This window comes from Aegilops tauschii, chromosome 4 (assembly GCF_002575655.3).
Source record: "Aegilops tauschii subsp. strangulata cultivar AL8/78 chromosome 4, Aet v6.0, whole genome shotgun sequence".
In the NCBI taxonomy this organism is placed as follows: Eukaryota; Viridiplantae; Streptophyta; class Magnoliopsida; order Poales; family Poaceae; genus Aegilops; species Aegilops tauschii.
The window spans coordinates 38,845,944-38,871,538 of NC_053038.3; the positions used below are offsets into that span (position 1 = coordinate 38,845,944).

The 25,595-nt window shown below is 43.2% G+C and overlaps 1 pseudogene; it reads right to left on the reverse strand.

Moving 5' to 3' along the window:
• Positions 1 to 22,855, reverse strand: part of LOC141021638 (uncharacterized) — a 117,915-nt pseudogene extending 95,060 nt beyond the window's left edge.
• Positions 22,856 to 25,595: the final 2,740 nt, after the last annotated feature.

The window sequence follows — 25,595 nt, forward strand, 5'->3', positions numbered from 1 at the left end:
TTTACTAGCATATTGGATAACATTTAATTTCTTATCAACTCTTTGTCCTAGAACAACACCTACAGCATAATCGCTAGCATCACACATAATTCAAAGGGTAAATTCCAATCAGGTGGCTGAACAATAGGTGCAGAAATCAATGCTTTCTTAAGTATTTCAAATGCTCCTACACAATCATCATCGAAGACAAAAGAAATATCTTTTTGTAAGAGATTAGTCAGGGGCCTGGAGATTTTAGAGAAGTCCTTAATGAACCTCCTATAAAAATCAGCATGACCAAGGAAGCTTCTTATACCTTTAATGTCCTAAGGACACGGCATCTTTTCAATAGCATCAACTTTAGCTTTGTCAACTTCAATACCTCTTTTGGAAATTTTATGCCCCAATACAATACCTTCATTAACCATAAAGTGGCACTTCTCCCAATTCAAGACAAGGTTAGTTTCTTCACATGTCTGCAAAACTCGATCAAGGTTGCTCAAGCAATCATCAAAAGAAGTTCCATAAACGGAGAAATCATCCATGAAAACCTCAACAATCTTTTCACAAAAATAAGAGAATATAGCCATCATGCATCTTTGAAAGGTAGCAGGTGTGTTACATAAACAAAAGGCATACGTCTATAAGCAAAGGTACCGAAAGGGCAAGTAAAAGTGGTCTTTTCTTGATCCTCTTTTGACAAAGGTATTTGAGAGAAACCGGAATAACCATATAGAAAGCAAAAATGTGTATGTTTGGATAATCTTTCTAGCATTTGATCAATAAAAGGTAAAGGGTAATGATCCTTTTTAGTAGCTTTATTTAGTTTGCGGAAATCAATTACCATCCTATAACCTGTGACAATTCTTTGCGGGATCAATTCATCTTTATCGTTAGGAATGACGGTAATACCTCCCTTCTTAGGGACACAATGGACAGGACTTACCCACTGACTATCAGCAACGGGATAGATTATACCTGCCTCCAGAAGCTTTAGTATTTCTTTCCTTACCACTTCTTTCATCTTATGATTTAACCGTCGTTGGTGATCGACAACTGGTTTAGCGTCTTTCTCCAATTTTATTTTGTGCTGGCATAGAGTGGGACTAATTCCCTTAAGATCATCAAGAGTATATCCAATAGCAGCACAGTGCTTCTTCAGAGTTTTCAATAATTTCTTTTCTTCATGCTCTGAAAGGTTAGCACTAATAATAACATGATATATCTTTTTCTCATCAAGATAAGCATATTTAAGAGTATCAGGTAATGGTTTAAGCTCAAACACAAGATCACCCTTGGGTGGAGGAGGATCCCCTAGGATTTCAACAGGCAAGTTGTGTTTCAAAATAGGCCCCTGTTTAAAGAATACTTCATCTATTTCCCTTCTTTCATTCATAAACATATCATTTTCATGGTCTAGCAGATACTGTTCTAAAGGATCGTTAGGAGGCACGGCAATAGAAGCAAGACCAATAATTTCATCTTTACTAGGCAATTCTGCATCACGGGGTTGTCTACGAAATTTAGCAAAGTTAAACTCATGAGACATATCCCCCATACCAATAGTAACAACATCTTTTTCGCAGTCTATTTTAGCATTAACAGTATTCAAGAAGGGTCTACCGAATATGATGGGACAGAAGTCATCTTGTGGGGAACCAAGAACAAGAAAATCAGCAGGATATTTAACTTTACCACACAAGACTTCAACATCTCTAACAATCCCAACTGGTAAAATAGTGTCTCTATTGGCAAGCTTAATTGTAACATCAATTTTCTCTAACTCAGCAGGTGCAATATCACGCATAATTTCTTTATATAAGAAATGAGGTATTGCACTTGCACTAGCACCCATATCACATAAGCCATGATAACAATGATCTCATATTTTAACAAAAATAACAGGCATGCCTACAATAGGTCTATGTTTATTTTTAATATCAGGTCTAGCAATTCTAGCAGCTTCATTACATAAGTAAATAACACGCCCATCAATATTATCGGCCAAGAGATCCTTAACCATAGCAATAATAGGTTCAACTTTAATTTGCTCAAGGGGTTTGGGTGTCCTAATATTACTTTTGTTGACCACAGTTGAAGCTTTAGCATGATCCTTTATTTTAACAAGGAAAGGTGGTTTCTCAATATAAGCAGCAGGAACGACAGGATCATTATAAGTGATAGTCTTTTCTTCAACTTTAATAGGTGCAACTACTTTTACTTCAACTTTAACTTGCTCAGGAGGTTTGTGTGTCCTAATATTACTTTTGTTGACTACAGTTGAAGCTCTAGCAGGATCCTTTCATCTAACAGGGAAAGGTGGTTTCTCAACATAAGCAGTAGGAACAACAGGATCATTATAAGTGATAGCCTTTTCTTCAACTTTAATAGGTGCAACTACTTTTACTTCAACGGGAGGATTATATTTAAACCACTTATCCTTAGGGAGATCAACATGAGTAGCAAAGGATTCACAGAAAGAAGCTACTATCTCCGAGTCAAGTCCATATTTAGTGCTAAATTTACGGAAAACATCGGTATCCATAAAAGATTTAACACAATCAAACTTTGGTGTTATACCTGACTCCTTACCTTTGCCGAGATCCCAATCTTCAGAGTTGCATTTAATTCTTTCCAATAAATCCCATTTTAATTCAATAGTCTTCATCATAAAAGAGCCAGTACAAGAAGTATCGAGCATGGAGCGATTATTGAGAGAAAGCCGAGCATAAATTTTTTGAATAATCATTTCTCTTGAGAGCTCATGATTGGGGCATGAATATAACATTGACTTAAGCCTCCCCCAAGCTTGAGCGATGCTTTCTCCTTCGCGAGGCCAAAAATTATATATATAATTACGATCACGATGAACAAGATGCATAGGATAAAACTTTTGATGAAATTCCAATTTCAATCGGTTGTAGTTCCATGATCCCATATCATCACATAGCCTAAACCATGTCAATGCCTCTCCCTTCAAAGATAAAGGGAAGACCTTCTTCTTGATAACATCCTCGGGCATACCTGCAAGCTTAAATAATCCACAAACTTCATCCACATAGATTAGGTGCAAATCGGGATGTAATGTTCCATCACCTGTGAAAGGATTAGCTAGCAGTTTCTCTATCATACCCGAAGGAATTTCAAAGTAAACATTTTCAGTAGGTTCAGTAGGTTGAGGAGCAACTCTTTGCTCTACTGGTCGGGGTGAAGATACCCCGAACAAGCCCCTCAAAGGATTATGTTCCATAGTAACAAGTGACAGTAAATTTCAGCACACTATATAAATTTTTCCTTACCAAAGGCACTTCACTCCCCGGCATCGGCGCCAGAAAAGAGTCTTGATGACCCACAAGTATAGGGGATCTATCATAGTCCTTTCGATAAGCAAGAGTGTCGAACCCAACAAGGAGCAGAAGGAAATGATAAGCGGTTTTCAGTAACGTATTCTCTACAAGCACTAAAATTATCGGCAACAGATAGTTTTGTGATAAGGTAATTTGTAAGGGGTAACAAGTAATGAAAGTAAATAAGGTGCAGCAAGATGGCCCAATCCTTTTTGTAGCAAAGTACAAGCCTGGACAAACTCTTATATGAAGGAAAACGCTCCCGAGGACACATGGGAATTATCGTCAAGCTAGTTTTCATCACGCTCATATGATTCGCGTTCGTTACTTTGATAATTTGGTATGTGGGTGGACCGGTGCTTGGGGGTTGTCCTTCCTTGGACAAGCATCCCACTTAGGAATAACCCCTATTGCAAGCATCCGCAACTACAAAAGAAGTTATAAGGTAAACCTAACCATAGCATGAAACATATGGATCCAAATCAGCCCCTTACGAGGCAACTCATAAACTAGGGTTTAAGCTTCTGTCACTCTAGCAACCCATCATCTACTTATTACTTCCCAATGCCTTCCTCTAGGTCCAAACAATGGTGAAGTGTCATGTAGTCAACGTTCACATAGCACCACTACAGGAGAGACAACATACATCTCATCAAAATATCGAACGAATACCGAATTCACATGACTACTTATAGCTAGACTTCTCCCATGTCATCAGGAACAAACGTAACTACTCACAAATCATATTTATTTTCATAATCAGAGGGGTATTAATATGCATAAAGGATCTGAACATATGATCTTCCACCAAATAAACCAACTAGCATCAACTACAAGGAGTAATCAACACTACTAGCAACCCACAAGTACCAATCTGAGGCTTTGGGACAAAGATTGGATACAAGAGATGAACTAGGGTTTTAGAGAGGATGGTGCTAGTGAAGATGTTGATGGAGATTGACCCCCTCCCGATGAGAGGATCGTTGGTGATGACGATGGCGATGATTTCCCCCTCCCGGAGGGAAGTTTCCCCGGCAGAAAAGATCTGCCGGATCCCTAGATTGGTTCCGCCTCGTGGCGGCGGAGTTTCTTCCCGAAAGCTTTCTTATGATTTTTTCCAGGGTAAAATACTTCATATAGCAGAAGATGGGCACCGAAGGCCTGCCAGGGGCCCACGAGGCAGGGGGCGCGCCCCCACCCTCGTGGATGGTGGGTGACCCCCCTCTGGTACTTTCTTCGCTCAGTATTTTTTATTAATTCCAAAAATAACTTCCGTGGAGTTTCAGGACTTTTGGAGTTGTGCAGTAGGTCTCTAATATTTGCTCCTTCTCCAGCCCAGAATTCCAGCTGCCGGCATTCTCCCTCTTCATGTAAACCTTGTAAAATAAGAGAGAATAGGCATAAGTATTGTGACATAACATGTAATAACAGCCCATAATGCAATAAATATCTATATAAAAGCATGATGCCAAATGGACGTATCACAAAGACACGTGGATCTGTCGGCCAATGAGAATTTTACACGTGGAAAATCCCCATTGGTCTACGCTGTTAATGGGTTATCGGATCCAAACCAGAACCCGATAGCTTAACGGCGACCCGTTACGGTGGATGCCACGTGTCGGTCACCCTTGACGAAAGCACTTCTATGACGCGTGATTTATCGTCATGGAAGTGGACACTTCCGTGATGATAATTTTGGTAATGTCATGGAACACTTCTACGACAGCACATGTATGACTATCTTGATTCTGTCATAAAATCGTCATGGATGTACATGCATGACAGAAAACGTGACCTACTGTGACAAACACGTATCATCACGGAAGTGTATTTTTTTGTAGTGAACAAGATTGAATACAAGAGATGAACTAAGGTTTGAGATGAGATGGTGCTGGTGAAGATGTTGATGGAGATTGCCCTCCCCAAGATGGGAGAGTTGTTGGTGATGATGATGACGATAATTTCCCCTCCGGGAGGGAAGTTCCCCCGGCAAAATCGCTCCGCCGGAGGGCAAAAGTGCTCCTGCCCAAGTTCCGCCTCGAGACGGCGCCGCTCCGTCCCGAAAGCCCTCTTCTTATTTTTTTTCTAGGTTAAAATCACTTATATACCAGAAGATGGGCACCGGAGGTGGGCCGAGGAGGCCACAACCCACCAGGGCGCGCCAGGGGGGCCTGGCGCGCCCAGGTGGGTTGTGCCCACCTGGTGGCCCCCCTCCGGTAGTTATTTGCTCCAATATTTCTTAAATAATCCTTAAAAATCTCCGTAAAGTTTCACTCATTTGGAGTTGTGCAGAATAGGTGGCCTAACATAGCTTTTTCAGGTCCAGATTTCCAGCTGCCGGAATTCTCCCTCTTGGTGTGTACCTTCCAAATTATGAGAGAAAAGGCATTAGAATTACTCCAAAAAGCATTATTATGGATGAATACATTATAAATAACAGTAAGAAAACATGATGCAAAATGGACGTATCAACTCCCCCAAGCTTAGACCTCGCTTGTCCTCAAGCGAAAACCAAAATCGAAAAATATGTCCACAAGCTTTGAGAGAGAGGTGTCGATAAAAACAAAATACGGACATAGAAGCATCATGTTAAATTAAACATAATAATTTTATCATAGAACTTCTATCATACACTTCCCATGAATAAGTAATAGTTCATCACACAATCGAAGTATAAAGCAAAACTCTATTAGGAACCAACAAAATATGTTCTCGGTCAACTTTGCAACTACAATTCATCATCTTTTCAGGAAGGGTCACGTGTCGGAGCCTTTAGGCAAGTCCACATACTTAACCATCATATAGTCTTTTATGATTGCTAACACTCACCTCGTACACATGAGCAAAATGTTTCAACCGGACACATAGAAAGATAGGGGCTTATAATTTCGCCTCCAAACATACTCACCTCAAGGGTGATGTCAACAATAATAACTCATGCTATCTATATTCAACTGGACATATGTGCCTAGATCTTTCCTCACCACATGATGCTTGCCAAAAGAGAAAAATAAAAGGAGTGGAAGGAAAACTTTGACTCTTTGCATAAAAGTAAATACATAAAAGTAAAAGATAGGCCCTTCGCAGAGGGAAGCAGAGGTTGCCATGCGCTTATTTGTTTGCATGCTCAACCCCTTAGTGCAAAAGAACGTCACGTTACATTGCCCCTTGAGATGAAAACCTTTATTATTCAGTCTGTCGCTTTTATTCTTTGTAATCCAAGTTCGTGCAACGCTCAATTTTCTCTTACACTAAAAGATCTCACATATTTAGAAGCAATTTTTATTGCCTTTTTGCACCGATCACAACTTACTTGAGGGATCTTGTTCAATCCCTAGGTAGGTATGGTGGACACTTGAAAAAGATTTGGGTTTAAGGGTTTTTGGATGCACAAGTAGTATCTCTACTTAGTGCGGAATTTTTGGCTAGCAAAGATAGGGGCAAGCATCACATGTTGAAGGATCTATGACAATATTACTTCTATGTGAATATAAACATACATAAACCATTACGTTGTCTTCCTCGTCCAACGTCAACAATTTTGGCATATAATATTTTGATGAGGGCTCACAATCACAAAAGATTTCTAGGATAGTATATTTATATGTGAATCTTCCCTTCCCTTATTAATTCTTTCATGAGTTGCATCATCGACCAATGCTATGTTTGTTAATCTCTAATAAAATTTTCTTTCTTGTACTTTTCCTTATGTGGTGCTATCACCTACCATAGGATCAGTATATGATCTTATTGATTTATTTCCTTTCTTTTGTTTGCTTTCTTTCTCTTTTTCTTTTCCTTATTTGCAATGTGAAAGTAAAGAAAGTAAAATCCCAAACTTACTTTATTATATAACTTGCACACGATAACAATGATAGATTACTAAGAAGACTCTCAAAGAAGAAAAGATCAAACTAAACTTTATTCATCTAAGCAAAAGATTGAACTAAGATAAGTAAAAGCAAAAAGATAGTGGGATGATACGATACCGGGCACCTCCCCCAAGCTTGGCGGAAGCCAAGGGGAGTGCCCATACCCGATACTCAGTTCTCCTTTGGTGGTGAAGAAGGTGATGGTGGTGATGAAGCGATCTTGCTCCTCCCTCTTCGTCTCGATCTTCATCAGCCAAGCATCTTCCTCCATGTTGTTGGAGGAGCAGGAAGACATGATGCCTAGCTTGATAAATCTGACCAGAAATAGCAAGAAAAGAGAAAAGAGGATTTCTTCGCGATACGTTGGTTAACAGGTTCGGGAAATATATATAGAATTTTTATCTTGCAAGACAAGTATACAGAAGAAAAACAGAGTCCAGAAGGTGCCGCAGGTGGGCACAACCCACCTGGGCGCGCCAGGCATGCCTGGCGCGCCCTGGTGTCTTGTGCCCACCAGGGGACACTTCCTGGAAGTCTCTTTATTTCTAAAATTCTAGAATATTCAAAAACTAACAGAAAATATTTTTGCGGATTTTTTGGAGTCCGTTTACTTACTGTGTCATGTACCTCCTTATTTTGACGATTCTGGAGTGTTCCGGAAGAACTCTTTTATGCGTTATTCCGATGTCAAAGTTTGGACAATATTGCTTTCAACATTAATAGGCGTACCTGAAATATAATGCTTTATTCATTGCCCGTTGACAACGTTCGGGTTAGTGCCTTCGAAATTATTTATTTTGATGGCTCCAGACCGGTAAACCTCCTCGATGACATAGGAACCTTCCCATTTTGAGAGGAGCTTTCCTGCAAAGAATCTAAAACGAGAGTTGTACAAAAAAACATATTCTCCTACTTTAAACTCACGCTTTTGGATCCTTTTGTCATGCCATATTTCGACTTTTTCTTTGAATAACTTTGCATTTTCATAAGCTTGGGTTCTCCATTCATCTAATGAGCTTATATCAAATAACCTCTTTTCACCAGCAAGTTTGAAATCATAGTTGAGTTCCTTAACTTCCCGGTATGCTTTATGTTCTAACACAAGAGGCAAATGACAAGCCTTTCCATAAACCATTTTATAAGGAGACATACCCATAGGATTTTATAAGCTGTTCTATAAGCCCAAAGTGTGTCATCTAATTTCTTAGACCAATTATTCCTGGACCTATTAACAGCCTTTTGCAGAATTAGTTTTATTTCTCTATTGCTAAGCTCAACTTGACCACTAGACTGAGGATGATAAGGTGATGCAATTATATGGTTAATGTTGGGGATGTAACTACTAAGCATAAGCCGGCCATGAGGGGCCGGGTTATAGTCATTATAAGTTATTCATATTCAAGCCCATGAAGATGAGGAATATGGCGCTTTTCAGGGAGATCTAACAAGAAGGCCTAAGGCCCAAAGACGGATTAGGGCCCGTAAAGATAAACCGTCGTATTATGTATAACTTGTGTTGTAAGATAGCAAAAGGAAGAAACCGAGCCGGACACGTTTATGAGCCGGCCGGGATTACGTAAACCGCCGGGCGTCAACTTGTGTATATAAAGGGATGACCCGGCGGCGGTTTAGGGATAAGAAACAACAGATCGAGAGCCAGGCAAAGCGTATTCGCTCCCTGGTCATCGAAACCCTAGCAATTCCACATCAACTGGATTAGGCCTTTACCTTCACTGCAAGGGGCCGAACCAGTATAAACTCTTTGTGTCCTTTGTCCGCTTTAAACCCCTTTAAGCTAACCCGCCGTGATGGCTCCACGACTAAGTCCTCACACTAGGACATCTGCCGTGACAAAACCACGATAGTTGGCGCCCACTGTGGGGCTATCGCATGATGGTTTCAAGTTCTTATAGGGCAGCTTCGAAGGGCTCAAGGGATACGCTATGGGCCGGATGACCAAGAGTCGTCGTGGCAAGCTCTACATCGACGATGCAGGCTGGGGCTCCGAGGCCGGCTCAATTGATTACAGGTACCGGGTCCCCTTTGGCGGTATTCATGTCTTCATTGGCAAGATTGGCAAACCGGGCCCTGAGCCGGACATCTGCACCGACATCGTCGAAACGGCTCAGCATGCGAGATCCGCCCGGGTTCAGCCTGCCATGAAGCGTGCCTTCGTGGGAGTCATCCACGGAGCGGAATTTGAGGTTAGATCGGCATCTGGTGGTGAAACCGTCGTTTACTCTGATGACAAGTCATCTACCGGAGAGACCGAGTCATTGTACCAACTGCAAGACGGCCGGCTTGGGGGTTGTTCCGATGGCGACAGTATTCCGGACCCCTTCGATCCGCCGAGCCAGGTTGCGATCTTCATGGCCGGTACACAGCCAGTGCAGCACTCTTCGACTGCAGCGGCGATGATCTCCGGGTCAGCAGTGGCAATAGCAGCCGGGGCAGGAGGCCCTGCGCGACCGCCAGCTCAGGTTTTGTCCGACTTATTTGACGCTTTGGCAACGCTGCTGGCGGCAGAAGTTAACCCGGCGAACCAGGATGAGCATAATGTGGAAGTTGCGAAAGTGAAGGATCGGATAGCTCAAGCCAAGGCAGACCTGGCAGCTGAGGACACCAGGATGGTTGCAGAGCGGGCCGAGTTGGATGCACAGTCTTACCGGCTTATGTTGGATCAAAACGCGTCAAATGATGTCATGAGGAGAAGGTATCGGGCTCACCTGCCTCCGGTTTATGAGGCAAGGAATCTCTTTAACACGCCAGGAGCAGGGACCAGTAACCAGCCAGTGATAAACCGGGTGGAGGCACCTGGAACGGGGGCGCCGGTTCAGCCGCGCACGATGGATCCGCCTCGTCAAAATGTCCTGTCACAGCACATATCAACGCCTCCGGGTCATTACTCTAACCCTTTGGATAACATAGTCGCCGCCGCTTCACGATTGGCGGCTCTCCCAGTCGAAGGCGAGTCCCCAATAGCGATTGAGACGCGATGGGCTAGAGAACTCCTTCAGACAGCCTTGACTCAGCAGCAGGCTTATTCATACAGCCGTCAGAGGATTCATTCCACCCCCCCCCCCCCCCCCCGCGCCCAAGCCGGAGTTACAGTGGGCACATTGATGAACCGACTGTGTCAAGCAGTGCGCGGAACGTAACCCGCCTCGAGGGCATAACCCGGCGGGCGGTGGTGCTGATGCTCAGAACGTGGTGGATCAAGGTAGAGCGCGTCGAGAAGCCGAGCTAGTGGCGCAGTATGCGGCCCGTCAGCTTGCTCTGGTTCGTCCAACAACTTCGGTGGAACCAGGTGTTACTTTCAGTTCTTTGGGGGTACCGTGTCTCACCTCGGCTCTACGTAATGCGCGGCTGCCCAAGGATTTCAAAGGTCCTCGTAAAGTGCCCAATTACACGGCCGACTTACCTTCCGAATCATGGATTGAGAGCTATGAGATGGCGATGGAGATGCTGGACGTTGATGATGCTGCATGTGCTAAATTCTTCACCATGATGTTGGAAGGAACAGCTCGTACTTGACTGAAAAGTTTGCCAGCTAATTCTATTGGATCATGGGCCAAGTTAAAGGCCCGGTTTATCCAGAATTTCAAAGACACGTGCAAGCAGCCCATGTCAATTGTGGACTTAGCTGCATGTGTCCAAGAAGAAGGTGAATCAACAACCCATTGGGTGCGCCGGGTATCCGCAATCCTGCATTCGTCGGACCGCATCAACGCCGATTCCGCAATCTTAACGTTGGAAGGCAATTGCCGGTTCACACCTCTGAAGCTGAAGTTAGGGCAGCTCAAGCATCACTGCAATGACATGGGGACACTTATGGCGGCTTTGGCTAAGTACGCTGACTCTGATAGTACCAAGGACCCCGAGTCTGACGATGAAAAGCCGGGAAAGGGAAAGAAGAGCAGCAGCACCAGAGGGCAACAGCATAACCCGGCAGGCCATGGAAACAACGGTAAGCGCAAGGCGGATAACAGTTTGGATTTTGTGGCTAACACCAACACTCAGAACAATGGTCAGTGTCATAAGGGTGAAACGCCCCCCGGAGTGGAGGATCAGGTATCAATCTTGAGCACGTATTAAACCAGCCTTGCCCAAGACACGGGACGTGAGAAAGGCCAGCTACGCACCTTTGGAAGGATTGCTTTATCATGAGGGAGTTCAAAAACTCAAATCTTTTCCAAGATGGTCATGGACCAGGTGGCGGTTCAGGACCCGGTTCTCATGGGCCGGGTTACGGTGGAGGCGGTTCTGGCTCAGGACTTCGAGGCAATCAAGGCAATCATGGCAACCAAGGTGGTTATAATCAGCAGCATCATCAGGGGAGTCAACAACAGCAACAGACGGGTTATCAGAGCAACCCGAAGCAGTTGAATAGTGGGCAGTATCATGTCCTCACCACTAGCCTATGCAAGCGCGACCAGAAGCTTCATAAGAGAGCGGTGAACTCCGTTGAACCGGCAATTCCCCGTTATTTGCGCTGGTCTGAGCAGCCCATCGTATGGAGTCGGGAAGATCACCTGCCCCGGGTTGAAAATCCGGGTCACCTGGCACTGGTGGTGGCGCCTCAGGTTGGAGGGTATAAGTTCACCAAGGTACTCATGGACAGGGGGAGTAGCATCAACATTCTCTATTATGAAACCTTCCGTCGCATGGGGTTGACAGATAAGAATCTTAAACCATCGAACACTATTTTCCATGGTGTGGTGCCTGGTAAGTCGGCGTATCTGATCGGTAAGATAGCCCTAGAGGTTGCTTTTGCAGATGATCGTGACTCTAGATCAGATACATTGACCTTTGAAGTGGTGAAAATCAAGAGCCCTTATCATGCCCTGTTCGGATGGTCAGCTTATGCTAAGTTCATGGCAAGGCCCTGTTATGTTTATCTGCAGCTCAAGATGCCGATTCATATGGGGACCATCATGGTACATGAGAGCCGTAAGATAGCTTTGGAGTGTGAAGAACGTGATGCGGCTTACGCAGAGTCGGTTTGTGCAACAGAGGAGTTAAAGTTTTATAAGGACAATGTTGATCCGGCGGATATGAATTCTTTGAAAAAGCCAACTACAGAGCATGATCCGGCATTGAAGTTTAAATCGGCTGATGAGACTAAGTTGGTGGATTTTGTTCCCGATGATTCATCCAAGCAGTTTAGCATCAGCGCTAATCTGGATCCGAAATAGGAAAGCATGCTCATCGAGTTCATCCGTGAGAACCAGGACATCTTTGCATGGAAGCCTTCTGACATGCTAGGTGTACCGAGGGAACTCGCTGAGCACACTCTTAACATTGATCCTAAGTTTAAACCGGTCAAGCAGTTTCTCCGCCGCTTCAATGAAGAAAGGCGTAAAGCTATTGGTGAGGAGGTAGCCCGGCTCTTGGCGGCTGGGTTCATCATTGAAGTATTTCATCCTGAGTGGTTGGCTAACCCGGCGCTGGTACTTAAGAAGAATGGCACCTGGCGCATGTGTGTGGATTACACGGATTTAAACAAGGCTTGTCCGGCTGATCCTTTTGCTCTTCCTCGTATTGATCAGAATATTGATGCTACGGCGGGTTGTGAGCATCTAAGTTTTTTGGATGCTTATTCTGGTTATCATCAGATCAAGATGGCAGTTAAGGACCAGGAGAAGACAACTTTTATAACTCCCTTTGGAGCCTTCTGCTATGTGTCTATGCCTTTTGGGCTCAAGAGTGCCCAGGCGACTTATCAGCATTGTGTGCAGAATTGTCTTCATTATCAGATTGGGCGCAATGTTCATGCTTATGTGGATGATATTGTGGTGAAGTCCAGGAAGGGGGAGACGTTAATAGATGATTTGAAGGAAACTTTTGATAATCTCCGGGTTTATAAGATGATGCTTAATCCGGCCAAGTGTGTCTTTGGTGTACCGGCAGGCAAGCTCTTGGGTTTTCTGGTATCTAACAGGGGCATTGAAGCTAATCCGGAAAAGATCAAAGCTATTACATCTCTGGCTAAACCGGCGTGTATCAACGATGTTCAACGTCTGGCGGGTCGTATTGCAGCGCTGAGCCAGTTTATCAGCCGGTTGGGAGAGAAAGCTATCCCTCTATATCAGATGATGAAAAAGACAGATAATTTTGTCTGGAGTGATGCTGCTAATGCGGCGTTTGAGGACTTGAAGAAGCAGTTAGCTGAGCCACCTGTCCTTGCTGCTCCGGTCGATAAAGAGCCGCTGTTGTTATATGTGGCTGCCAATGCCCGGGCTGTCAGTGTGGCTATTGTGGTGGAACGTAAGGAGGCTGGCAAGGAATATCCGGTTCAACGGACGGTTTATTATATCAGTGAGGTGCTTATTGAGTCCAAGCAGAGGTACCCACATTGGCAGAAACTGGTGTATGGAGTTTTCATGGCAAGCCGGAAGCTTAAGCAGTATTTTCAGGGTCATCCCATCACTGTGGTCAGTTCTGGTCCTTTGGGAGATATAATCCAAAACAGGGAAGTGACTGGCCGTGTTGCCAAGTGGGCCATTGAGCTTGGACCTCACAGGTTAAAGTATATGCCTCGTACGGCAATCAAGTCCCAAGCGCTTGTGGATTTCATCAATGACTGGACAGAGTTGCAGGCGCCGGAAGAAAAGCCGGATAACACTTATTGGACTATTCATTTTGATGGATCCAGGCAATTGGAGGGCTCGGGGGCTGGAGTCGTGTTAACTTCCCCACGAGGTGATAAGTTTTGTTATGTGCTCCGTTTAATGTTCCCTTGCACTAACAATGCAGCTGAATATGAGGCCTTAGTCCATGGTCTTCGAATGGCTAAGGAGATGAATTTAAGCCGGGTTAAGTGCCTTGGTGACTCGGACCTGGTAGCTCAACAAGTGTCTGGTACTTGGGATTCCAAGGATCCGCTCATGGAAGCGTATCAACGAGAGGTGGACATTGTCGCTGGTCACTTCAAGGGTTATTAGGTTGACCATGTGGACCGGCGAACGAACGAAGCGGCGGACGCTTTAAGCCGTTTGGGTTCCCAACGTAAACCCGTGCCGCCCAATGTTTTTCTGGATGTCTTGCATAACCCGTCGGTCAAGCTACCTACAGAGGAGGATTTGGCTATTCCTGACCCGGAGGCTCAGTTGGTGGCAGCTCTTCACGTTATCCCAGATTGGACGGTTCCATATTTGGCATATATGACCCGGGGCGAGTTACCTTAGGATAAAACTTTGGCCAGACAGATAATCCGGCGATCCAAGTCAATGACCATTGTCAACGGAGAATTGCATCATTGCAGTGTAACAGGGGCGTTTCAGCGTTGCGTATCTCCTGAAGAAGGCTGTGAGATTTTGCGTGAGATCCACGAAGGAGATTGTGGTCACCACGCCGGTTCAAAGTCCCTGGTGGCCAAGGCTTTTCGTCACGGCTTCTATTGGCTGACGGCTCATGCTGATGCTGAAGACTTGGTCAAAAAGTGTGATGGTTGTCAGAAGTTTTCACGTTGAGCTCACGTTTCAGCTCAGGAGTTGAGGATGATTCCAATCACTTGGTCGTTTGCAACTTGGGGGCTAGATATGGTTGGACCCTTTAAGAGGTCCAAGGATAAGAATACCCACCTTTTGGTGGCGGTTGATAAGTTCACTAAGTGGGTGGAGGCAGAGCCAGTCAGTAAGTGTGATGTGGCCACGGCGGCTCAATTCATCAAGAAGGAGATTTTCCGGTTTGGTTTTCCACACAGCATCATAACTGATAATGGTACTAATCTGTCCAAGGGTGCTATGAAAGAATTTTGTCAACGTGAGCACATCCGGCTTGACGTATCATCAGTGGCTCACCCCCAATCTAACGGTCAAGCGGAGAGAGCCAATCAAGAGATCCTAAGAGGCATCAAGCCCCGGCTTATGGTTCCTTTACAGAGGACGCCGGGTTGTTGGGTGGAGGAGTTACCTTCCGTGTTATGGAGTACCAATACACACCTAACAGGTCTACGGGTTACACACCTTTTTTCATGGTTTACGGAGCAGAGGCGGTGCTCCGTAGTGACATCCATCATGACTCGCCTCGTGTGGCGGCTTATGTTGAAGCTGACAATGAGAAAGCACGTCAGGAAGCACTTGACCTGTTAGATGAGGAGCGTGATATTACAGCGGCTCGTTCGGTGATTTACCAGCAAGATCTGTGATGTTATCATAGCTGCCGGGTTAAAACCAGAACTTTTCAAGAAGGCGATCTGGTGCTCCGGCTCATCCAGGATCAGACTGATATGCACAAGTTATCCCCGCCTTGGGAAGGACCCTTTGTGGTCAGCAAGAATCTAAACAACGGGTCATACTACCTTATCGATGTTCGAGAGCACAAAGACTCACGTAAATCGGAGGAGGAGACCCACCGGCCGTGGAATATCGCTCATCTTCAGCCTTACTACACTTGAGCCATAGGCTCCTCTTATGTACATATTCTTGACAATGTATATATTATGATGATCAATATAATAAACCGGCATCCCTGTTAAAGCGGGGCCTCTTCCGTTCTTCCTTAAAAGTTTTTGGTTACATGGGGGCTTCTGTTTATAAAGCGGAGTTCTGATTACCCATTGATCCGGCTTATAGGCCACACATAAAAAAAACTTGGGGGCTTGCTACCCAAAGTCAACAGGGGCCTAAGAGAGTCTGTTGCAAAGCACAACTCAAACATAGGCGCCCATTGAGCACAGCTCAAAATATTGCTTGGGGGCTCTTTTGTTCTAAAAGAACACAGAGTCTATAACCTTGTAATAGGCTATAAAACCCAGGCTTGGAAGCTAGGTGTATTCACCTAAAACCCCGGGTTATCCTGCCTTTTTAAGTAAGTCACTCCGCCCAGGTAATCCTGGTATGACCCGTCGAACGTTTGACAAGTCAATCTTATACAGACCCTGAACTTGTCTTAGTTAAAATGACGATCGGTTAATGTGAGGTCCATCTTATAAGGCTTTGTAACATGGTTTAACTCAGTGGCCTGGCAGCCCATGAAAAGCCTCGTTTTTGGGCCTGGAAGCCCTCGAAAAGCCTCGCTTCTTGCATGTTTTCTTTTGAATATTTCTTTTTGAGGATTATTTTGATGAAGATTATACTAATCCGGTGTTTATTGACCCGACTTGGCTTTCGAGTATAAGTCGTCAGCATACGATCAGCTACAATCCGGTGTTTATTGACCCGGTCTAGTTTTCGACTACAAGTCGCCAATATGATATAAGGATAATCTGGTGTTTATTTAAACCGGTCCAGCTTTGCTATAAACCGGCAAAACATAGGAGTACTTATCAATATTCAGGATTTGGGTTATCAACCTTACCACCATAAGTTGGTAAACCAACAACGTGGTTCAATATTACAGGTATGATATATTTCATATTTGGTTATTTTTTTAGCATAGCCTTGGTTATAAACCCTGGTTATATGTTGGGCATTATGACCCGTCAGGCGGTAATCCGCGAGGACACTTTAAACCTGTTGTATGCAGGAATAGGTTGAATAAGCTGTTCAGGATCATAAGCAGACATAGCATATCTTAATCATGGCGGATTAACAATGTCATGCAAAGTGAATATGCACGATGGCATAGCAGACCAAGTGTTTAAACTAGCCTATTACAAGGAGTTTGGATTCCCAAAAGGATAATTGTTTATCACAAGTTTTGCAGTATGCAGAAATTAAATCGGCCTCCGGATCATGAATCTTCACCAGGCTGACTTGAAGGTTGTGGATCATCCTGCGCCGGTTCATCCTCCTCCTCTCACCCAGTGGCTGGAAGTCAATGGTTGCCCAATCAATCCCAGTTAGGGCTTGGAAGACAGCTTCATCACTTATAAGTGTGGACGGTTCAACATCAGGGACATAGGTGTGCTTATGGATTGGTGGGATAAGATTTTGTGCATCATACGTTGGCGCATTAACCCGTTTGTTGTTGACATCATAAATCGACTGATAGTGTGAAAGATCAGCTTCCTCAGCCAATTTGCTAGCCAGTGGACGCATTTCCCTTGTTATGGCTCGGAGGTCATCATTATCGAAGTCTGAATCGTCCTCCTTTATGCTTGGATAGCCGTTTCCAATATCGGCCGGATCAAGATCAGGTATCCATGCTTTGGCCCGGGTTAATGCAGTAAGAGCACCTGCCCTAGCAGCCAATTTCTTCAATTCTTCAAACCGGGCAGGCAACATTGACAGCCTTTCCAATGTCCCCTTGATTAACGTTGGGGCGGCTTGTTATGAGAGGCAGTATAGATGATCCGCTGCGCGCCGGTATATAGTTGCTCTATAAGAGTATAGGCAGCCTTCAATTTCTTCTGCATATCAGAGCCCAGATGGGTAATGCGAGGCCCTGCATCATTATGAACGTCGTAAACCGGCGGTTTATGGGATAATACATGTTAAAAGCTTATAATAAGAATACTTACCAAACATAGCAGTGGTCATGGCATTTATTTGCCGCTTCAAGCCAGTCAGCTCTTCTACCACCGGATTAAGGGCTGCTTCTGCATCCTCAGCCCTCTTTTGCAGCATTGTTTTCTCTATGTTCCAGTCTGCCCACTCAGTTTTGAAGCTTTCCTTCAGTGTCTCCATGGCTGTTAAAGCGCTGGTTAGCTCCTCCTTAGCCTTGGAAGTTTCTGCCTGCTAGGACTTAATATTTTCTTGAAGGTCAGCAATTTCGGTTTCTTTCTTGCTAAGATCAGCCTGCAAGCAACGTACAATTTATGAGTTGGCAGTATATATTTGAAGTACCAAACACATAACAAGTTATACACTTGGCACTTGGGGGCTAATGCCAATTTGCTGGTTATCAAAAAAAAATACAAGTCCCAAGCTCAATACAAGTATTATTCTTGGCACTTGGGGGCTAATGTATCTTTTGCTCAAAGTTAACACTATGGGTGTTTTTCCATCAATCAGTTTAGTGGACAATTGGTGTACAAAGATATTCAACAAGAAGTTTGGCAGGATAAAAGTCCTGATTCATCTTGAAAAGATAAACCGGCCCTTGGGGGCTATGCAGGCAAAGTTGAAGTATTACAAAGTCCCGGCTTATATGGATACTATAAACCGGCCCATGGGGGCTACTGGAGTTGATATTATAAACTGAAAGAATAATGATGCAGAATTAGACAGTATCTACCTCATATCGCTCCTTCATCATGTTCACTAAACCGGCTTCATAGTCGCGGCTTGTGTACAGGCGGTTTAAAAACCCAAAATGAATGTCTTGGGCGTTGAGGTGGGCATAGCTTGACAAATCTGTTTTCCACTTGCCCTTGTCCATAGCAGAAAATTCTTCTTTGGCACCATGCTTTGATAAAGCGATAGGATTGCCAGGGGTGGTGTGGCCAACGCCGGTAATCATAATATCATCCGTGTTGTCATCAACGGCTTTGAGTGGGCTTGGCGGTTTATTAGCAGCTCCGACTGGGCTTGCCGGTTTATTAACATGGCCTTCTTCGGGATCAACTTCCATTTGTTCAGCTGTTAAGTCATGATCTTGCGGTGGCGGATTATCAAGAATAGCATCAGCATTTGTGTCCTCCGGTTTTGGAGTTTTCTCTGGTTCAGTGGCCGCATTATCATCAGCTGGTTTATTCTGTTTGGCCTTTTTGCTGGGTCTGGCCTTGGCTCTGAAAGGAATGAATATAAAGGTTAGTATAATAAGCAAGGACAAGGTATAAAGGGTTAGTGTAATATACTTACCCAGGAACAGTTTTTAGAGGTGGAAGTTGTATCCCTGTTGACTCGCCAGAAGATGAATGAGATGTACCCTGATAGTTTGAGTCAGACGGATTAAGAGGTTGTCGGAAATAACCTGCTCTGGGATAAGATGTGTCAGGAATAGGTGAAACCTCTGGGCGGCGTTTACGAACCGGCGTGTTCGGTAAACCGGATGAGGTAACCACCTGACCACTATGTCGGGTTGTGCGGCGAGCTTTGTGTTGCTGCTTCTTCAAAAGAAAGTTTGGATCCAAGTAAGCTAGGGGGTGAGAAAATCTTACTTTCCGGTTTGCTTGACGGCTTTTCTGTGTTGGCAGAGGATCTAAACCGGAGGAAAGAATAATTACCTCTACATCATCAGCATGGCTAGCTTCAGTGTCATCCTGATAATAGTCATTGTCAATGAGGTGTATGAAAAATGAGCCAAGAGAATCAAGTTCTACCTCTGATTCCGGGTTATCAAGATCATCGTCAATGTTCAAATCAGTGGACTCAGCGGTTTTCTTCTTGGCAGGTTTTTTGGTAACCTTAGTCTTGGGGCGAGGCGTCTTGGCCGGTTTATCCTGCGGTTTCTTCTTCCAGAACGGATCATCACCCTGTCAAATCGGCAAAAGTTATAAGGGAATGTTAAAAGAGGTAGGATTAAAATAAAAGTTATGCACTGCTTACAGCTGGCGGTTTATTGGAAACACAGAAAGGACTAAGCCCTGTTTTGCTGCAAGCAGCCACCGGTTCATCCAAGATCTTCTTCACAGTTCAGTAATTTCAGCGTCAGTTAACTGAATGTTGATGTGTCGATGAGGATCTTTTAGGTCCCCTGTGTACTCGCACATTAAATCAGGGTGACGGCTTAACGGTAGAATGCTCCAGGTGATCCAGCAACGGACAAAGTCGATGCATGTTAAACCATTCGCCATAAAGGCTCGGAGCTTCAAAAGCTGTGGTGCATACTTGGCTTGTTCCTTGGTGCTGAGTCATTGGGGGAATGGATGTGTATTGGTAAGCCGGTGAGCACGATAACCCGACAGTGGATTCTCATCAGCTGGAGACGTATCTCAGCAGTAGAACCAAGTCTAATTCCAGTCTTTAGGGTGGCTATGATGCTTGGTGTGACGGGAGCTGACGTCTTTCCTTTTCTGGATTGAAACCCCGTCAAGTTCAGTATTGGGCCCATCCGTAAATTCAGTGCGGCGGTTTAAATAGAAGAAGTCTCTGAACAGATCAACGGTGGGTTCTTCTTGCACATAAGCCTCGCAAAACACTTGAAAATTACAAATATTGGACACAGAGTTAGGTCCAATATCTTGAGGGCAGAGTTGGAAGCTAGCAAGCACATCACAGAAAAAATTTGATCCGGGAGGGCTAAACCCTCGACCCAGATGATCCACAAACACAATTACTTCTCCATCCTTGGGCTCAGGAGGATTTTCTGGACCAGGGGCTCTCCAGTGGATAACTTCCTTTTTTGCTAAAGCGCCAGTTGCGACGCACCCGCTCAGTTGTTCTTCAGTAACCCAGGAAGGAACCCAGTTGCAAGCATAAAAGACTTGGCCATTTATGCAACAACCTGAAGGAAGGTTTGTGCCGGTTTAAGATTTATGATTGGCAAGCATAAAGTGTTACAGGTTAAGAGACAGAAATTGTTAAAGCATGCAAGATTGTTAAAGCGGAGGTTGGTGTTATCAGAACTATAAAGACAAGTGACTGGCGGTTTATGAGGGGACTAATGGTACCTGGCAGGCTATCATTTTCTAAAGTTAAACCGCCTACGTTAGTGTTGAAGGTACATATCTGAAATGGCTAAGTGATGGAAAAACAGGTTTCACAAATTGGTATTACAAATCTGGATATACTGCGTGTCAGAAAATGGAAAAATATTCAGGGTTAAATATTCTGGTACTTGAGCAGTTGAAGGATCCAGATGGGATTTTCTACTTAAATGAGATGCACTAATGGAAAGAAGGACTATGGCCATCGCTATACAGGTTGAATATTGAGGTTTGAATCAAAGAACCACTGTGCAATGACGAACACCGAAGAACACCGATGAAGGCTCAAACCCTAAAGACAGATCTATGGGGGAAGGAAAGAAGGCTTACTGATGTTGGTGGAACAGCGGAGAGGCGCCGCGATTCTCTGGTATGTTCAGGGTGATGCAGCGGCCAGAGTTGAGGTCGAGGATGAAGACTTGGCAGCGGCGGCTGAGCTTGAGCGCTAGGTCGACGCGAGGAAGAAGATGAAGCAAAGAGGCACGAAGGGGAAAAGTGAAAATGACCCCCGGTCCTATTTATAAGGTGAATGGATAAGTGGCAGGCGCGGGAATCGAGGAGGTCGAAAAACGGATCTGTAGATATACAGACGCCTCGATTTTCGGAGAGTCATTAAAAGGAGAAGTATTAAAAGATTTCGGTTCTATATAAAGTTAATGGCAGTTGACATCATGGCGGATTATCATGATCTTGGAAGATGACGTCACGGCAAGTTACAAGATTTACGAAGGTGTTGAAAAGGAATTCTCCTAAGTACTGAAGATTGACATGAACAAGTTCAAATCAATCTGGGGCCTAATGTTGGGGATGTAACTACTAAGCATAAACCGGCCATGAGGGGCCGGGTTATACTCATTATAAGTTATTCATATTGGAGCCCACGAAGATGAGGAATATGGCGCTTTTCGGGGAGATCTAACAAGAAGGCCTAAGACCCAAAGGCGGATTAGGGCCCGTAAAGATAAGCCGCCGTATTATGTATAACTTGTGTTGTAAGATAGCAAAAGGAGAAATCAAGCCGGACACGTTTATGAGCCGGCCAGGATTCTGTAAATCGCCGGGCATCAACCTGTGTATATAAAGGGACGACCCGGCGGCGGTTTAGGGACAAGACACAACAGATCAAGAGCCAGGCAAAGTGTATTCGCTCCCTGGTCATCGAAACCCTAGCAATTCCACATCAACTGGATTAGGCTTCACCGCAAGGAGCCGAACCACTATAAACTCCTTGCGTCCTTTATCCCGCTTTAACCCCTTTAAGCTAACTACGTTGCGATGGCTCCACGACTAAGTTCTCACACTAGGACATCTGCCGTGACAAAACCACGACAGTTAACATCATACTTAGCAAGCATTTTACGAAAAGCACCATGAATAAAGTGTGAACCACCATCAGTCATTAAATATCTAGGGACTCCAAACCTTGGAAAAATAACTTCCTTGAGTGTTTTAATAGAGGTGTTGTGATCAGCACTACTAGTTGGAATAGCTTCCCCATTTAGTAACATAATCAACAGCAACCAAAATGTGTGTATACCCATTAGAAGAAGGAAAAGTTCCCATGTAATCAAATCCCCAAACATCAAATGGTTCAACAGCAAGAGAATAGTTCATAGGCATTTCTTGATGCTTACCAATATTACCTATTCTTTGGCATTCATCACAAGATGAGACATACTTACGATCATCCTTGAAAAGAGTAGGCCAATAGAATCCAGACTTCAATACCTTGTGAGCAGTTCTGTCTCTAGCATGATGCCCTCCATAAGGTTTGGAGTGACATTTTCGTAGGATTTGTCCCTGTTCATGCTCAGGTACACAACATCTAATAATACCATCTACTCCTTCTTTATAAAGATGTGGGTCATCCCAAAAGTAATGTCCTAAATCATAGAAGATTTTTTTTGTTGGTAAGTAAAGCTAGGTGGCAAATATTTAGCAACAATGTAACTAGCATAGTCAGCATACCAATGAGTACTATTAGCAACATTTATTTTAGCTAACTGCTCATCATGAAAACTATCATCAATAGGTAGTGGGTCATCAAGCACATTTTCAAGCCTAGACAAGCTATCAGCTACTCGGTTCTCAGCTCCTTTTCGATCAATAAAATGCAAATCAAATTCTTGTAACAAGAGAACCCAACGAATAAGTCTAGGTTTAGCATCTCTATTTTCCATAAGATATTTAATAGCAGCATGGTCTGTGTGAACAGTTACTTTAGAATCAACAATATAAGGTGTAAACTTATCACAAGCAAACACCACTGCTAAGAATTCTTTTTCAGTAGTAGCATAATTTCTTTGAGCACTGTCTAGAGTTTTACTAGCATGAATAACATTCAATTTCTTATCAACTCTTTGTCCTAGAACAACACCAATAGCATAATCACTAGCATCACACATAATTTCAAAAGGCAAGTTCCAATCAGGTGGTTGAACAATAGGTGCAGAGATTAAAGCTTTCTTGAGTGTTTCAAAGGCTTCTAAACAATCATCATAAAAAACAAAAGGGATATCCTTTTGCAAAAGATTAGTGAGAGGCCTAGAAATTTTAGAGAAGTCTTTAATAAACCTCCTATAGAAACAACATGACCTAGGAAACTACGAATACCTTTAATGTCCTTAGGACATGGCATTTTCTCAATTGCGTCAACCTTACCTTGGTCCACTTCAATACCTCTTTCTTAAATTTTATGACCCAAGACAATGCCTTCATTAACCATAAAGTGGCACTTCTCCCAATTCAAGACAAGATTTGTTTGTTCACATCTCCGCAAAACTCGATCAAGATTGCTTAAACAATCATCAAAAGACTTCCCATAAACAGAGAAGTCATCCATGAAAACTGCAACAATATTTTCACAAAAGTCAGATAATATAGCCATCATGCATCTTTGAAAGGTAGCAGGTGCATTATATAAACCAAAAGGCATACGTCTATAAGCATAAGTTCCAAAAGGACAAGTAAAAGTAGTCTTTTCTTGATCAGGTTGAGAAACAGGTATTGTGAAAAGCCGGAATATCCATTAAGGAAGCAAAAGTGTGTGTACTTAGATAATCTTTCAAGCATTTGATCAATAAAAGGGAAAGGGTAATGATCTTTTCTAGTTGCTTTATTTAATTTTCTGAAATTAATTACCATTCTATAGCATGTAACAATTCTTTGTGGAATAAGTTCATTCTTATCATTAGGAACAACAGTTATACCTCCTTTCTTAGGGACACAATGAACAGGACTTACACATCTACTATCAGCTATAGGGTAGATTATACCTGCTTCCAGAAGTTTTAATATTTATGTTCTTACCACCTCTTTCATCTTTGGGTTTAACCGACGTTGATGATCAACAACTGGTTTAGCATCAGGTTCCATATTAATTTTGTGCTGACATAGAGTGGGACTAATGCCCTTTAAATCATCAAGAGTATATCCAATTGCAGCTTAGTGCTTCCTTAGAACTTTCAATAATCTTTCTTCTTCCTGTTCTGAAAGGTTAGCATTAATAATAACAGGATATATTTTCTTTTCATCAAGATAAGCATATTTCAAAGTGTCTGGCAATTGTTTTAATTCAAACACAGGATCACCTTTAGGTGGAGGAGGACCCCCTAGAGTTTCAATAGGCAAATTGTGTTTAAGTAGAGGACGTTGTTCAAAGAAAATCTTATCTATTTCATTTCTTCCATGCATATGTAAATCATTTTCATGCTCTAGAAAGTATTGTTCTAAAGGATCAGTAGGTGGCACAGCAATAGAAGCAAGACCAATTAATTCATCCTTACTAGGCAATTCTTTTTCATGATGATTTCTACTAAACTTGGAAAAATTAAACTCATGAGACTCATCACCAAAGCTAACACCCACAGTTTTTTTTTACAATCTCTCTTAGCATTAACTGTGTTCAAGAAAGGTCTACCAAAGATAATGGGACAGAAGTCATCTTGTGGGGAACCAAGAACAAGAAAATCAGTAGGGTATTTTACTTTCCCACACAAGACTTCAACATCTCTAACAATCCCAACTGGTGATATGGTATCTCTATTGGCAAGTTTAATAGTAACATCTATGTTTTCTATCTCAACATGTGCTATGTCTTTTCATAATTTCTTGATATAAGGAGTGAGGAATAGAACTCACACTAACACCCATGTCACATAAACCATGATAACAGTGATCTCCTATTTTAACTAAAATCACAGGTAGGCCAACAGCTGGTCTGTTTTCATCTCTTTTTTTGGGTTTGGCAATTCTAGCAGCTTCTGCACAGAAGTAGATAATATGCCCATCCACATCTTCTTCTAAGAGATCTTTAATCATAGAAATATTAGGTTCAACTCTAATTTGTTCATCAGGTTTAGGTGTTCTAACATAGCTTTTGTTAACCACAGTTGAAACTTTAGCATGCTCCTTTATCCTAACAGGAAAAGGTGGTTTCTCAATATAAGCTGTAGGAACAACTGGATCAACATTATAAAGTAAAGTTTCTTCTTTAACATGTATCGGTTCTTTAATTTCATCTTTAATAGGTGTGTGATATTTAAGCCACTTATCTTTAGGGAGTTCAACATGAGTAGCAAATGATTCACAAAAGGAGGCTACTATCTCCAAGTCCATATTTAGTGCTAAACTTTTGAAAAGCATCAGTATTCATAAAAGATTTAACACAATCATACTTAAGCTTTATACCTGACTCTTTACCTTCGTCGAGTTACCAATATTCAGAGTTGCATTTAATTCTTTCTAAAAGATCCCACCGGAATTCAATAGTTTTTTCATAAAGGAACCAGCACAAGAAGTATCCAGCATGGTTTGATCATTACAAGAAAGCCGAGCATAAATGTTCTGAATGATAATTTCTCTTGAGAGCTCATGACTGGGGCATGAATATAACATTGACTTAAGCCTCCCCCAAGCTAG